The 16,484-nt window shown below is 45.0% G+C and overlaps 3 non-coding genes across 3 annotated transcripts; all 3 read left to right on the top strand.

The window, feature by feature from the left end:
- The first annotated feature begins 774 nt into the window (after positions 1-774).
- Trnae-cuc (transfer RNA glutamic acid (anticodon CUC)) lies at positions 775-846 on the top strand. Its single transcript has one exon. It is a non-coding gene; the product is annotated as a tRNA-Glu (tRNA).
- Positions 847-1,225: 379 nt separating this feature from the next.
- On the top strand, positions 1,226-1,297 carry Trnak-cuu (transfer RNA lysine (anticodon CUU)). The gene has a single exon. It is a non-coding gene; the product is annotated as a tRNA-Lys (tRNA).
- Positions 1,298-1,676: 379 nt separating this feature from the next.
- Positions 1,677-1,748, top strand: Trnak-cuu (transfer RNA lysine (anticodon CUU)). Its single transcript has one exon. It is a non-coding gene; the product is annotated as a tRNA-Lys (tRNA).
- Positions 1,749-16,484: the final 14,736 nt, after the last annotated feature.

Raw genomic sequence — 16,484 nt, 5'->3', positions numbered from 1 at the left:
GTTTCTGGCTTGAAAGAGAAGCTTTCTTTAATCAAATTGTCGACGGATAGTAAATTCGTAGCACTAATAGTTTCTTAAGCATGTATCCACGCTTTCAATTAGAGGTTTTTGAGTAACCGTCATCAGTTACAATGTAGTCTGTGACAATGCAGCCTGTGAGCGCATTCATCACCTACGGTTTTATAGAAATGGACACTGGTCAGAAAATAAAGTCTGACCTTTTTTATTTCACCTACAAGAAAATAATAATAAAATATACTGCAGTACGATATCTCTTAGAAAGTTGTCGATGCAGCCACTCAAGCAGCTCGAAAATATCGGCAGCACGGCCATATTTCTGCGCTTTAGCACGGACTCGCTGACAGAACACGCTGTAGCTTCGTTTGAGGTCCTTTGTGCTTCAAATGCGTTCGATTGTATATATGGTGTCTTAGGTGTAAAACTCGCTAGTTGTATGCATTTTACATGTTCATTGGAAATCTGCTTGCTTGCAACACCATGAAACAATTTAACAGTAAAAAAAAAAAATATATATATATATATATATATATATATATATACAATAATACTCGTCCTGGCAGACTTAATGCCTTCAGGTAGTATGCGAGGAATTATTGGTCAGCTGCCAGCTCGTAAAAAGATCACGTGCTACGTGACGCCAACAGGCAAAAAAAGAGTGTTCCACACTCGCCGCCTTGGCTGCGGATGGCGCTGACTAACACTCCTAGGTTTAAATCAACATATATACCCCAGAAAGTGGACGGGAGGATGACCGCCGCCGTAGCTCAGTGGTAGAGCATCGGACGCTCTTTTCGAAGGTCGCAGGTTCGGTCCCTGCCGGCGGCAAGTCATCTTTTCGTCCACTTTACTTTCTTCACATTTATATTCTAAATACTACAGATAACACCCCCTGTACTTTCCTTGGCGTTATTGTCTGTTGGTTCTCATTAATATTGTGTCTAACAAAGATAAACGAGCCCTTGAAAAATCATCTACTTTCCTTCATTCATAGCGAGGGTCTCGTCCTGGCAGACTTAATGCCTTCAGGTAGTATGCGAGGAATTATTGGTCAGCTGCCAGCTCGTAAAAAGATCACGTGCTACGTGACGCCAACAGGCAAAAAAAGAGTGTTCCACGCTCGCCGCCTTGGCTGCGGATGGCGCTGACTAACACTCCTAGGTTTAAATCAACATATATACCCCAGAAAGTGGACGGGAGGATGACCGCCGCCGTAGCTCAGTGGTAGAGCATCGGACGCTTTATTCGAAGGTCGCAGGTTCGGTCCCTGCCGGCGGCAAGTCATCTTTTCGTCCACTTTTCTTTCTTCACATTTATATTCTAAATACTACAGATAACACCCCCTGTACTTTCCTTGGCGTTATTGTCTGTTGGTTCTCATTAATATTGTGTCTAACAAAGATAAACGAGCCCTTGAAAAATCATCTACTTTCCTTCATTCATAGCGAGGGTCTCGTCCTGGCAGACTTAATGCCTTCAGGTAGTATGCGAGGAATTATTGGTCAGCTGCCAGCTCGTAAAAAGATCACGTGCTACGTGACGCCAACAGGCAAAAAAAGAGTGTTCCACACTCGCCGCCTTGGCTGCGGATGGCGCTGACTAACACTCCTAGGTTTAAATCAACATATATACCCCAGAAAGTGGACGGGAGGATGACCGCCGCCGTAGCTCAGTGGTAGAGCATCGGACGCTTTATTCGAAGGTCGCAGGTTCGGTCCCTGCCGGCGGCAAGTCATCTTTTCGTCCACTTTACTTTCTTCACATTTATATTCTAAATACTACAGATAACACCCCCTGTACTTTCCTTGGCGTTATTGTCTGTTGGTTCTCATTAATATTGTGTCTAACAAAGATAAACGAGCCCTTGAAAAATCATCTACTTTCCTTTATATATATATATATATATATATATATATATATATATATATATATATATATACAATCTCACAAAATCAATTTTTATGCGAAGTTTGTTTTAGAAAAGCCATTAAAAACCACTCGTGCGAAATACAGAGAAAGCAGTCTCCCGCCTTTTATTCTTATAATGGCTCTGAGAAGCCTACACTGACGTTACACGCAAATTCTATACAGACGAAGCTTCGACTATAAGCATCGACTAGCATGCATGGTATACAAATTTGCATGGAACAGGTTGTGAAAGAAGTGACGCGCAGGAACGCCATTAAAGTTTACCTACCCTCTCGACAGCAGCGTAATGCGCCCATTCGAAAGAGAAGGGGGGGGGGGCGAGCTCTTATGGTGGACCACCGCTCGTAACGCAGCGGGGAAAAGTGACACCACAGCTCCACTAGACATCGCTCAAGAGAGGCCTTGCCCCCACCAACGCTGTCCTGGTCCTGGCGTTCATTAAGCTCAGTGGCTTCCGCCGTTTACGCGCCACTGATTTCGGTGTGGTCAGCCGAGTATCGCACAGGGTTGGAGGGTTCCTCGGGGAAATCGCCGAGGGATCCGGACGCAGACCCCTCCAACGCGGACCTTCTGGGGCAACGGCCTTCATGGAACAAGGAAGCACTGCAGAAGGGCAGGATTCTGTGGCAGGGGAGCGGTAACAAATGAATTGTTCTGTTATGAGGTTCTCGTGGCGGAGGCTGGCCCTGTTGCGGATAGCGATTTTCTCCTCCATCTGAGGCTATTTTATTTTGTGCCTGACCTAGCCACAAGTGATGGTTTTGTCTCGCGGGTATCCTTTTTCAGTGGGCCTGTTGCTCCATAGCCAGCTGCACTGAGTTATTTCTTGAAGTTGTCATTGTTTGCAACTGCACGGTCGTGTACCTAATGTAACTCTATGAATGCTAGTAAGAAGTAGAAGGGTACTATTAACGAAAAAAAAAAGATAACGTGAGTGCTATGTAAGAAGAACAAAACAGAAAGACCAGGGAGGAATATGACTGGAAATGATAAATAATTTAAAAGAAACAACAAGGAATCAGTATTTCTTTTCACGAGACCTTAAAATTTAACTTTTTACATGCCAAAACCACGATGCCATTATGAGGCCTTCGTAGTTGAGGAGTGCGAATTAATTTTGACAGCGGATGCAGATTGATCAACCTTGAGTAAAACGTAATGCCATATGAAGCCTAACTAACGTCCACAGAAAAAATCCTAAAATATGGCCACTGAAAGACAGGCTGGTTGACCCTGATTCACCCGGTAACAATGTGACTAGAGCGGGAAATGATACATAAAACAAAGAAGCGTACACGGACGGAGCTGTAGTCCAAACTGAATGTTTATTGCACAACGCGGAAGTGTTCATATGAGTGGCAAGTTGGCCCACTACAAGCTTTCTTCTTCTTAAGGTCGTACGTTGACAGCGAAGTGGAGGGTTTCTGCTCTCGTTCCGTTGCAATCTGGGTTGTGTACATCCTAGTGCGACACTTTCCGCAAGCGCTCTTTTTATTGCGATAGCAATTATACGGACACTCTCGGCTGATTTTTGCCGTCACCGTCGATGTCTCCGTCATGCCACGCATATGTATATGTATGTATATATATAAAAAAAGGCACAAAGAAAAATAAAGCAGAAGAAAAAAGTTCCTAAGCACCCGACCGGGGATTCGAACCATCGACCCCTCGCTCCCCACCCGCTGCATTAATTAGACAACTCAACCATGCCCCATGCATGCGCCGCCGAAATAACGGCGAGCTATTTATATAGGCCTCCAACGCTCAAGTTTGCGCAGCGCCGTCCACCGCCCCAGCGGAGAGAGAGGAAACCTCCGGTAGCTCGGACGGGTCGCTCTTGCTTGGTTTTCCCATTGCGCGTGCGGAGAACGTGCTCCCCGGGGCTTTTATCTCGCATTTTTCACGCTATGGGGGCCGTTCCTTCGTCGTACTCGAAAGCAGGCACGCAGTCCTGCTGCATTGTGAACTGTCACAAAAGTTTAAAAATGACGAAGAGCCGAAGACTTCCCGTCATGTTCTACCGTTTCCAATGCAAGCAGTGCGAGGAGCAGAGGCGTCAAGAGTGGATTATGGCATGCGATGCTTTCGCGGTCTTGTTACCTTGGAGCAATTTTTGTCGTACACAGTATTGCGAGCTATTAACGGGGAGAAACGCGATGATCGTGCTCATTTGAAAGGGAAGTGCATTTGTGAACCGAAGCTACAACAAATAAACAGCCGCTGTACGTTTCGAGATTGCGCGCTGGCTTTCCGAGTCAACCATTTGTAATGTGACTGCAGAGGAGCATGTGGGCTTATTACACCGCAGTTTAAATAACGTACCGTGAGTACTAAGTGTTTAATTCAGCTGATTGCGGTACATTTCTCGTCGCGGCTCCCTGTAAACAGAATTAAGCTGCATGTTTGCACTGAGCGTTTATATTGGCCTTGCATGCGACACGTCGTGATTGCTTAGCAGGCTGAAGTGTTGCGCTGCTAAGATCGTGGTCATGGGTTCGATTCACGCATACGGCAGCTGCATTTCGATGGGAGCGTAATGCAGTAACACCGGCGTACTTAGATTTACGTACACGTTAAAGAACCCGAAGTCCCCCACCTCGGCGTGCCTCGTAATAATGTGATGCGTTCGGCGCGTAATATATACACCAGAGCACGCCTATCTCGCACCCAGGCTGCAGGCGAGCCGAGCGAACACTCTCGCACCAGGACGCTGGGCTGCCACGGAGCGCATGGGTTGCGCCAAGTAAACAGGGCAAGCTGCAGTTCTGAGGCTTTAAAGTGCGAAAAAGTACCCGTTCAGGCAGCTTCCGCGTATAAGAGCTCGCCTGGGCACTACTGCGTCGTATTTGGGTGCCAAAACAAGCAGCGCAACAGGATGGTATTACTCAGCGCTGTCTGCGACGATCACGACGCTCCACGGGAATAGTGCCGGTGCGGTGTTTTCAGCTTCGCCGCGAGTGGATAAGTGTAATTGAAGCAGAAACACTAGGAGCCGAGTGAAAATGCGCGAGTAAGTACACTGACTGCGTGTTTTATATAGTGTGATGCCCACCTATTCCATTTTCCGAATCTAATTTGCGTGACACGCATATGGGTTGAAGGCAGATGCAAGCTTTGTGTGGGGATGCACCTGATATCTTTCAGCGTTTCTATTGACGAAAATGTAGTGCAAGGTAATGCTTTCAAGCACAAATAATCAGCATGATTTGCCACTTTCAAAGTAGTACCAAGTTTTAGTGCTTTTGATGGTATCCACGCCTTCAAGATTACAAGCTTTCGTCTTTAAAAGGCAATAAATGGTACGGTGTTCCTCAACAGCTGGCCAGAATTTCGTGCGTTCATTTCTGAGTTTGATATTCCGAAATTTATTTGGACGCGGGGCATCCAGCTGCACATAATACATATATTGGCACGTAAGTAAACAATACTCGCGCCAGTGTCCTTTACGTCGCAGGCGTAGCGCTAGCTCAAGCAGATAAATTTTTAGCATCTTTACACAGCACATATTTAATAAGAGACAGCTGGATTCCGCCCATTTCAATATCGGCTCAACTAAGAGTAGCACAGTTTCGCGTGTAAAGCATCATCGTTACAGGATTAAAATCGCGCAGATAGCTTCCAAAAGGGATCGATGAACGACACTGCAGGTGATACTCTCTGATAGCACGCTTTTGTGAGCAAGACGCATTATTGTAAGAGCGCTCGTGGAACAAACATTACGTTCTGCGAAACAACGCGCAAAGCGTACTCTAATTATTACGCGGTGGATGTTGAAATGATGACTTTTGACAAAACTTTGTGCCCAACTTGTAATATGCGGCAACAAAGCGTCGTTTCACTCATTCGCGAGCTGCACTGCAATCACGGCTCACGCGTACTACCGCGAGGACGTGTTATTTACAAATGTAACAGCGTACGTACCTGACAAGGTTGCTTCCTAAGCCCGCTCAGCACGTAGTGTATACATTGTGGACTTGCATGAGCAAGGTGTTCTTGATGTTCCAATAAAAACGGCGAAAATTTCCAGGCTAGAAAAAACGCGAAACACGCTTTCCGACGGGCTGACTTTCCGGAGTTCCGTGTTTGCTCTATAGCGTCTGCTGGCATGGCAGCCCGGGAATGTTGTTTCGTAGCGTGTACGATAGATGGCGCGACGCGCGATGCCATTATGGTGCTACGCATGGAATCCGCTGCATGCGCGTGAGTCGCGGGCGATATACAGCTGCCGCTTTGGAAACGAGCTGAAAAAAGAACCAAGGCGGCAATAAATTTTCGATGGCTTCACGAATTCACATGCGCTTATCATCGGGCACAAATCTCGGCATAAGCATAAACATGCGCGATCCTGCAGTGGGTATTGTATAGTATCAGGGGCGTAGCCAGAAATTTTTTTTCGGGGGGGGGGGGGGGTCCAACTATACTTTATGTATGTTCGTGCGTGCGTTTGTACGTGTGCGTTTACATATACGCAAGCAAAATTGAAAATTTTCGGGAAGGGTTTGAACCCCCCAACCCCCCCCCCCCTTGGCTACTCCCCTGTATAGTATGATGCTGACAAAGCGAACTGTCGAAACAACCAAAGCGACATTCGAATAAGCGAACACGGTGCGTGATCAGGCGTCGATATTATTCGAAATGAAACACGCCTCTGCAAAAAACATGCATGGTCGAAGTGGGCATGAATTTTTTTTTTTTTGCGCGTTTCATTATGCTGTCAAAGGGAGCTCTAAAAAATCTGAGGTGACATTAAACTTGCGATACGACGTTGTTATCATTCGATGCAAACCTCGGCAAAAGTGAAACTCCCACGAAGCTGAACACTGCGCATTGCGATGCAGCCAGTGACTCAACAGGGGAGATGTAAATTTACACTATTCACACTGAGCTCATAATAAATTTAAAGCCGCGCGACAAACTTGGCATCCAAGCAATCGAAAAGTTATCAGTAGAAAACGCACGCGAAAGCGTGCTGGATGTTTGCTGACAGCTCCCAGTAGACACGACCGCCGCAACGAAAGTGCGTTTTATGTTACCGGTAAAACAGATTCGAGATTGATGTTATTAATTACATATGTTGAGGACGCTGCGTTAGAACGTGAAACTCGCATGTATTTACATTTCTTAGTATTTAGCTCCATGCACCAAGTGACGCACCAGTTATGGACGTGGTTTAGATCAGACTGTAGATTAGCGACATCAGAGGTAGTAGTTATTCTGCGATATACAACACAGTCGTCAGCAAATAAACAAATTTGTGAGGAAATGTTATTGGGTAAGTCATTTATATAAATTAAGAATAGAAGAGGACCCAGAACGGACCCTTGAGGAACCCCGGATTCAACAGGGGCCATGTCAGACACGCTATCATTAGTGGCGACAAATTGAAACCGAGATAGAAGAAACGCTCGAATCCAATTGACGATTGCAGGGTCTATATTAAGTACGCTTAGTTTATACAAGAGAAGCTGGTGGTTTACTTTGTCAAAGGCTTTACAGAAGTCCAGAAATACGCAGTCAATGGGAAAGCCAGAGTCTAAGTAAGTGTGCAAGTCATGAGTAAATGAAAGCAGCTGTGTTTCGCAAGAGAAAGATTTGCGAAATCCATGTTGAAATTTACAAAAAAAATTATTATCTTCAAGAAAGTTAACTAGATGAGTGAAAATGACGTGCTCCATTATTTTGCATGGGATTGAAGTTAAAGATATTGGACGATAATTAAGAGGATTATGTGTTTCGCCGGATTTAAAGATTGGCATAACCTTTCCCATCTTCCAGTCTTGAGGTAATGAGGCAGACCGAAGTGATTGTGAAAAGATGTATTCAAAAATGATGGAGCAATACTCAATGGTATTTTTCAAAAACTTTGAAGTGATACCATCTGCTCCACAAGACGAGCTAAGCTTTAAGTTCTTAATTATTTTTTTGATGCCAGTTGGCTCAAAAATAATAGGGTTCATTGGAGGAAAATTAGAAGGGGTAACATGTGGTAGTTCATTATCGGGTCTCGAGTATGAAAATGACTGGATGAACGTATTGTTCAAAATCGTTGCACATTGTTGACTAGGTACAGGGTCACCATTCGGTGTGGTTAGAGATATGGTTTGCGCATCGTTACACTGAAATACCCTCCAAAAACCCTTTGGGTTACTCTTTAGCATGTTAGGAAGTGTAGTGTGGAAAAACGAATACTTAGAGGCTTTCAATGCTGCTAAATAAGTGGAAGCTGCATTCTTATAAGCCTCCCATTTATATTGACATTGGGAATGCCTTGCAATGCGAAAAAGACGTTTTTTCTTGTTAGAAAGACGGTTCAGTGATCTGTTGTACCATGGTGCTTTGTTATTTGAAAAAACTTGTTTAATAGGAATGAATTGATTGTATAGTTTATTTACCTTTCTCTTGAACATTTGCCAGTTTAGCTCTAACGGACGGTTGTCGAAGTTGGTCAAAAACTGATCTAAAAATGTTGAGAGCGCACTGTTAATAGCTTCGAAGTTCCCTCTCCTGTAATCTCTGATTGTTTTAAAACGGTTGCGGGATGGCGACAATGATAGAGTGATAGAAAAATGTAGAACATTGTGATCACTTAGTCCTGGTGAGTGAACCACAGAAGAGAGGAGATCAGTAGACGACGTGAGGACCAAGTCCAAGAGCGATGACGTCGTTTTTGTTACGCGCGTAGGTGAACTGACGATCTGGTGCAAGTTGAAATCGGCGCATAATTCAATGAAACGATTAGCTTCGGATGAGGAAGGCGATGAAAAGGGACATGATCCTGACCAACAGATACTCGGGAAATTGAAGTCACCCATGATAATAATCTCAGCTGCCGGAAACTGAACTGTCACTTGGTTGAGGCAGTCGTACAGGTTGTCGCAAAATGACGAATCGCTTGATGGTGCGCGGTAACAAACTCCGATAACATTTTTTTTTGAAATTAACACTTAGACAACACCATACAGATTCAATGTCGCACTTCATTGGGATAGAAAAAGACTCATAACATTTGTTAACAGCCACCAGAACACCGCCGCCTGTAGTGTTAGTGCGGTCACATCGGTAAATGTTATACGATTTGTTGCATCGAAGCAGTTCGGAATTTGATACTTTTGAAGTGAGCCATGTTTCGGTTACAGCAATAATATCAGCTTCACAGTCATCTACTAGGCTGCACAGTTCGTTGTTCTTTGACAAGTAACTACGAATGTTAGTTAGCAACACCGATATTTTTGTTGTTTTTTCAACAGTACACTTGCCCCTCACGTCATGCTATCGGCGTGCAGCCGAAACCGCGCGGCCAGACCTTAAAGGGACACTAAAGGCAAATATTAAGTCGACGTTGATTGTTGAAATAGCGGTCCAGAAACCTCGTAGCGCTGCTTTTGTGCCAAGGAAGTGCTTATTTTGAAATAAAATCACGTTTTTAGTGGTCCGCATAGCGTTAGCGCGCTTCAAATCTCCCGCCTGAAAATACGACCCTCATACGTCACTGCTGCCATGCCCAACGTTGCCCGATTTTACTGCGCGGCCGCCGACACTAGTAGCAGCCGAGCGGAAGTAGCGGGACCCACAGTAGCAACAACGGCGCTGCGGCAAAGACTAGCTCGGATGGGCACATTCAAAGCCGTCACCAAGTTGCGGTTGGTCTCGTAATCCTCAGTACGAAAGTGCAGCGAGCACACACGCAGAGGTTTTGACTGTTTAGCACACTGGCGCAATGGCATGACACTAAGCCACTTCGAGCGTAAGGGTTCATTCCGCGGCACCCAGTGAAAAGACACACCGGTTTCCTTGCTGCAGGACTGGCGTTGTGCACCATTCGGGCATCCGGCAATATCACACGCATGCGGCATTTTGTCGAACTTTCTGTCAGAGCGACCTTCACGAGCGCGCAAAACACGCACGGCAGTACGCGATCCCGAAACTACCACTGAGACGGGCGAGGCACAGCTCGGCGAAAACGGAACCTTTGAACCACGCGCGCCGTTCCCCATGGCAACGCCACGGAGGTTTTGTTTTCCATGAATCAAGCGGAAACGAACAAACAGCATTTTATTACGTCTTTTGATGCTCGGAATGTTCTTTTTTTACTGCAGCTAGTTTGATTACTAGTGATTTATTGTAGGCCGACTTCCCTACGTCATCGGGATCACTTCGAAAATGTCCCACTCGTGGCGCTCGTCATGTGATACATTTAGCTTAATTTCTCGGTAAGTAGGGCACTGCTGTTGATAATATTGCCGTTTTAGAAGTTGTCATACATTGGGCTTTCACTCTAACATAAATTGTTATTTGCCTTTAGTGTCCCTTTAAATATCGGGTAGAAGACTCGCCGGAACCACTGACATTATCATTCGATGTTATTTCATACACAACGTCATCGTTGGCGTTGTAACTATAGTACCTACCATTGATTACCAGTTTCTTATATTTTAGCTTGACGGGCACGTTCCGAGATTTTGCATAGTTGATAAGTTTTTTTCTTGCGTGACGCGTTGCTGCGCAATAGTCCTCACTAACAGCAATTCTGTTTTCTTTTAACTCTGAACGTTTCGATAGGATTTGCTCCTTGCTTTTGTACGATTCAAAGTTAACAATGACTGGACGTGCCTTACTCGAGAAAAATCTACCAATACGATGTGCACGGGATATGTGTTCGCATGTAATACCAAGTGCTAACTTGTTTGCAAGCAAGTCAAGAATTTTTTCTTCTGATTGAGGCGCTGTTTCAGTAGCGATATCTGGTATGTTATAGAAAAGTAGGTTATTACGACGAGAGCGATCTTCGGCATCGTCTAACCGCGCGCGCATAGTAGCAGACTCATTCGCCATACGGTCGACCGTTTCACGAAGTTCTCCCAGTTCACTCTGCCATTTGTCGAAGTTGGTTGTCTGGGTTTCTACACCCTCTAGCCTCACCCTAATATCAGATATCGCGGTAGACATTGACTGCTGTTGTGATTTTAGCTCTGAAACAGTGTCTAGCATTGACTTTTGATTATCCTCCATTCGTATAGACCGTTGATTTAGGTCGCGCACTGTTTTTAAAACTTCGGCAAGTGCCTCAGATTGCTGATCTTTTTGAGGACCTGGGTTACATTCAATGTCACCACACAGCATTAAAAGCAATGAACAAAAAGGTCGCACAATTGCTCCAGGGCATGGAAGCACGATCAGAAACCTATCGTCAGATTTAAAGCAGGAGTATGCAAGCTTGGAAAAGCAACTGACCTGCGGGACGAAGAAATAGGTGCGTAAGAACTTCATTCTAGCCGTGCGTCCATGCCCACTGTCGGCCATGTCCCATGTGCCTGGTTTTAACTCGGCAGCTATCTGCGTTGACATCGTTGCGGTTGCGCAGTGGAGCCCAAGCAGCAAGGTCGTCTGGGCGCATGCGTGGTGATACAGTGGGGGGGTCAGCGTGCACAATCACTGGTATTCACTGTAAAAAAAAATGTCTCAGTTCACGGCAGAAGCTGCTGGTAAATCGGTGCCAGAGGCATTCTGTTAATAAGGAACAGCAGGCTCCGTAGCACAGAGACTCCGTTATTTATTTTTCTGTATCCTCGTTCACAGCATCCTTCTGTTATTACGTGCACGTCATATCTCTGTCATCCGAAACACTGCAGATCTGTCATCCGAAACACTGCAGATCTGTCATCCCAAACACAGCAAATTTGTCATCCCAAACACGGCAAATCTGTCATCCCAAACACACCATGACCCTGTAACTAGGAATACAGCAAATCTGTTACTTCAAACACACCATGACCCTGTTACTAGGAATACAGCATTTGCAGTATTCATAAAAGAGAAAAACGAAGGTTGCCGTATAACGGTCTGCCAGTGAATTATTTTGTTATTGTGAACGAAAACTGAAGCTCTCGTAAAACGGTTGGTTCAGTTTAATGGCTTTTCTGTGCTTGATTAAGGTTTTGTGTCCTGAAGGATTAAGTTTTAGCTTGAAGGAAAGAGTTGTTTCACTGAGCATTAAGTAAACTTAAGTTCGGTAGTAACTTAGTTTGCGAAAAATTAACACAAGCTTTGTTGAATTGTGGAGAGGTGTGAAACGTCCGTACACTGTAGAAAAGCCGACGTTTCATAGGAATGTTTATGGAGCTGCTTAAATTCTCACAGTAGGGTGTTTTATCATATTCAATTACACATCACTATTTCTACATCACATACGTGTACATTTGACAAGCACTATTTTAACCTACACTAGTGCTGTCTTCATGTACTGTGCATGCGTGCACCACCTCTGCTGCAGCATGCCATATGAATAATAATGCACCTTTAACAAAACATGGATGAATTTATTTACACAAAATTTATTTACAAGTGTCACAAACCAGCTAGTGACATTTCCACAGACTGCCACTTCAGCACGTTGTTTATGTCTGAAAGGAATGTTAAAAACAAGTCATCAAAACACATCCGAGAAGCAACAACGTACACTCTTTATAATGCCTTCTCTGCACGTGTATATGGTCTTTGATGCGCATACCCAAAAAGTAGGGGCAGTGCACTTAAGACATTTCCCAACTGGCTCTGATCACGCTCAGAGTGAGCAGCAAGATTTTCAGAAATACTATATATACTGATCTCCAACTGTACGTTCTGCTGTTAAGCTCTATGTGCCACACACAGCTACAAAATATGGCTGAGCTTTGCTTAGCAGTGTTCATTGATCATAGAATGTGTTTTTCTTTATGCCGGAGGGGTGTTTGAGGAACCCTTTAAAAACTGAAAAAGCTTGACCTCAACTAAGAAACATATGTGAATATAGACTACACTTAGTGGTTTAGATCAGTAGCGAAGCTAAGGGGTGGCACACCGGGCCCGTCGAAATTTTTTTTCTCCATGACATGCATACATAGCGCAAAATGACCATTTGCCTGCCCGGCCCCCACCTTCAGATCAAGGAGGTGCACCCCCCCCCTAAAAAATTTCTGCCTACGCCCCTGATTAGGTGGATGAATTTCCCAACCCCATGTAACACAAGTATCAGTGAGATTGATTACTAGGAGAAAATTACCAACCCCATGTAACACAAGCATCAGTGAGATTGATTACTAGGAGAAAATTAAGGTCGAACTTTCAATTTTTCTCTTTTCACTTCATGCTATATCCTTCGCACAATACACAGTATCTCGATTGAGAGTAGAACAAAAACTTCGCCTTCATGTGTCGACTCTTGTGAAATAATAGGAGTATGTTTTGACAACAACCAGAAATATACTTAATAGTCCTGATCATGCATGAACAAAGCCACGTGACAGTTGCTGCCCCTGCGGTCTCCTTCACCTTATTTTGTAGTACAGTACGTACGACTTGCAAGCTATGCAAGCATGGAAAGCACTGCCTGCCCTCGATAAGACAACAAAGACACGTACTGTCGGCCGCAAAAGTTTGCGGGATGCGCAGCGCGTGGCGGAGCGACGGAAAACTGCATTGCTGCGTCACCTACCGTGATGCGGCTGGTGTTGAGGCTATCGGCCTCGGCGATTAGCGACGTCGCGTGTAGACAACGTTCCGTTGCCGGATCTAATCGCGGAGGCTGCGGCCGATAGCCTCAACACCCGCCGCATCACGGTAGGTGACGCAGCAATGCAGTTTTCCGTCGCTCCGCCACGCGCTGCACATCCCGCAAACTTTTGCGGTCGACAGTACACGCTTGGTGCATGTGACTTGCGGTTCAGGCTTGCGAGTGCACCTTATGACAGCCATATGTTTGGGTATTGGTGAAATTACTAATGACTGCGTGCCAAAACTGAGCTGCGACATCCTCAAACTACAGAGATGCAGCCCAGCATCAGGCTTCACCGCAATACGTTTGTGTAAAACGGTTACGTGACGTGTGAAATCACGTTATTGCTGAGCGCGAGCAACGCGTCATTGAATTCAGAAAAATTCAACTGCTCGCTACACTCCTTCCTGAATGTGCAGCTCAATAAAGAAGACGCAACAGCGTGCGAGCACAATGGTCGTGCCTCAAGGCAGTCACTCCGAATCAACAGAATGCATTGAAATATGCCTACGCACAGTAAAATTACAGCTACTGCCTCTACCGTTTCCTGCACCTAATTTAGTAATAAGATATGTATGAGCAATGCATGCATGGCGAACACGTGTTTAATCTTATCCCTAATGCAAGCATGGCAAACACGTGTTTAATCTTTATGACCTGCGACATGCGAGTGCGCCTTATAACTAGCTGCTTATGAGACTATTGGTGAGATAGGTAATGATCGAAACAGTGAAGTATTGCTTACCTGATTGTGTGCGAGGTGACAGACTTGGCAGGCAGTTGCGAGAGCGCTGACGAAAACCACGTACGGTGCCGGAGAACACGAACAACAATGTGAACACGGTGAACCGCGCACCAACAAACTTTGCGCAGTGCGCGCCCCTGTGGTGGTATGCGATGCTCGTACTAAACCGATGGATGGACGAAAAGTTCATGTAAGCAAAGTAACCAGCGCCCGCTCAGACGCACACGTTTTCTATGTCGATTTTGAAAGTTGCGACCGAGCTACCATCACTACCATTGCGGTGGCGAAAGTAGCGGCGGCGCTGTGATCGGCGGCGATGGGAAGCGCGCAGCGAAGGCGGCACCGGCGGCGCGGCTTTTAATCGCACTCGCGACGCACTACGTAAGTAAAACTAACTTCTTTTGGGCCTGCCTTTCACTCTTTCTGTATTCTAGCTTATACTGCGATGCGCCAATTCTATGGGGCGGTGACGGCCGTACACACCACAGCAGTCGTATTAATTGATATGTCGTTACAAATCTGCACAATAGACAGGTAAGAATAAAACAACCATTATAACGGAAGCACACATCTTACCGTTTATTACGCATTTCTAGGGTACGATGATGAATTTTTCAAGCGTATTATGTGTGGCCATCTGCGCACTTTTTTTCTTTTTGCCTGTTGCGAAGTGTATGGTGGTGGAAAAACTTTATTGGTTATTCAGGGGAAGCGGTAGAATGGTAAATAGGTCTCAAGAATGGATGTTTTTGTCGCAGGTAGTGAGAACATTTCAACAACCAACGAATTCTTCGGTGAAGAAGTGTATTCCTCGTGGATGTTCACCGAGCAGACTGATTAATACATAAAAGAACAAACATTTGCACGAGCCTTCAAAAGAATATTGTTCTCGCCTTATAGTTCAGAGTAGGTCATTATTGTACTAACTTACGTAAGTTAATCGCGCGTGCCTTCGTTACTGTGTTTCATTGATGGCGTGTTGATTAGTGTGCTAAATACGCAACACACCTGCGATACTAAGAACGTTTTCACAAAAGAAGTAAAGGCGTGCAAGCACGGATAAAAGGGATGAAAACAGGAGAACGCGTACACTGTCTGTTCTCCTGTGGGTCGTGCATTCTCACGATGTGATGAAGAAAAAAAAAACGTAAACTATTATACGCACAATCGAGATTCACATATGCGGGGATCCTCGGACGGGTATGTTTTTTTTTTTTGTCAATAAGGGCTCGTAGACGCAGTACAATGTACCTGTTCGTTTTCAATCTTGCAGGTGTCTGCGAAGTGCAGCCCTTCGACGAAGACCATAGATATAGATGTAGTGCGGGTTTTATCTCTTCTGAACGACGTATCCGCTGCTATTTAGAGGCTAAAATTACGCGTACCATCTTTCCCGAGTGGCATGTTTGGAACTATCCCTTTCTATATTTCTCTCGTGTAAGTATGCTATAGTTGCATTTCCATGCAAAATACCTAATCACTGAAACATATTGCTCACACCAAATCTCTTGCGCTTAATTGTCAAGGGGTGCATGGTGTTGGATGGAATTCAGGATGCATGTATGGATGGATATTATAAGCGTCCCCTTTGTAACAGACACGCTGACCTGTTAGCCATAAATCTTTTTTTTTTTAAATTCTGTCTAATTATTTGTGTATACCTAAGGAAAAATTTTCTTTCTGTGGAAAAAAAAAGGCGTTTCACGGTACAGCTCCTTGGTTTTCATGCCATTTAATTGTCCTTTTTCCCCACTTTTCCGCCTTAGAGTTTCCTAAGGCGGAACCCTAACCCTATGCGGGACACCTCTCGTAGTCGTAGTCGGCGACTACAGTGCTGCCACTATACGTTTGCCACCCGCCGCGACAGCTCTCTCAAGGCGCTGCACACGGCTGTTGCTTAACTGTTCTAGTTCGATGTATCATTGTCGAACGGAGTCGATGGTCCAAGCTCAGACAGTTTGTCCGCCATGCACACAAATTACGGAAGCACACTACATGCGTGTTCTTGAATTACAGAAGACATACGTTTTTCTGATGTTTTACGGAAAGAGCGACGGAACGGAAACATCGACTACTCCTTTACGTCCAGTCCCGCTGTTTCGTAAAAGACGCAGCACAGTTTGTGCTCTAAACGTCCACTTCCGCCATTTTTCAGGAAACAAATCATACTCTGTGTTTCTTACGGTCTGTTCCGACGTTGAAATACGATATATTTTTTTCAGTGTTGGAGAATCCATGAAACCAGCATCCGTACACATAGCA

The sequence above is a fragment of the Rhipicephalus sanguineus genome, chromosome 5, assembly GCF_013339695.2.
Source record: "Rhipicephalus sanguineus isolate Rsan-2018 chromosome 5, BIME_Rsan_1.4, whole genome shotgun sequence".
NCBI lineage: Eukaryota > Metazoa > Arthropoda > Arachnida > Ixodida > Ixodidae > Rhipicephalus > Rhipicephalus sanguineus.
Note: the sequence above shows the minus strand (reverse complement) of the source record. Positions and strands in the feature narration are given on the sequence as shown.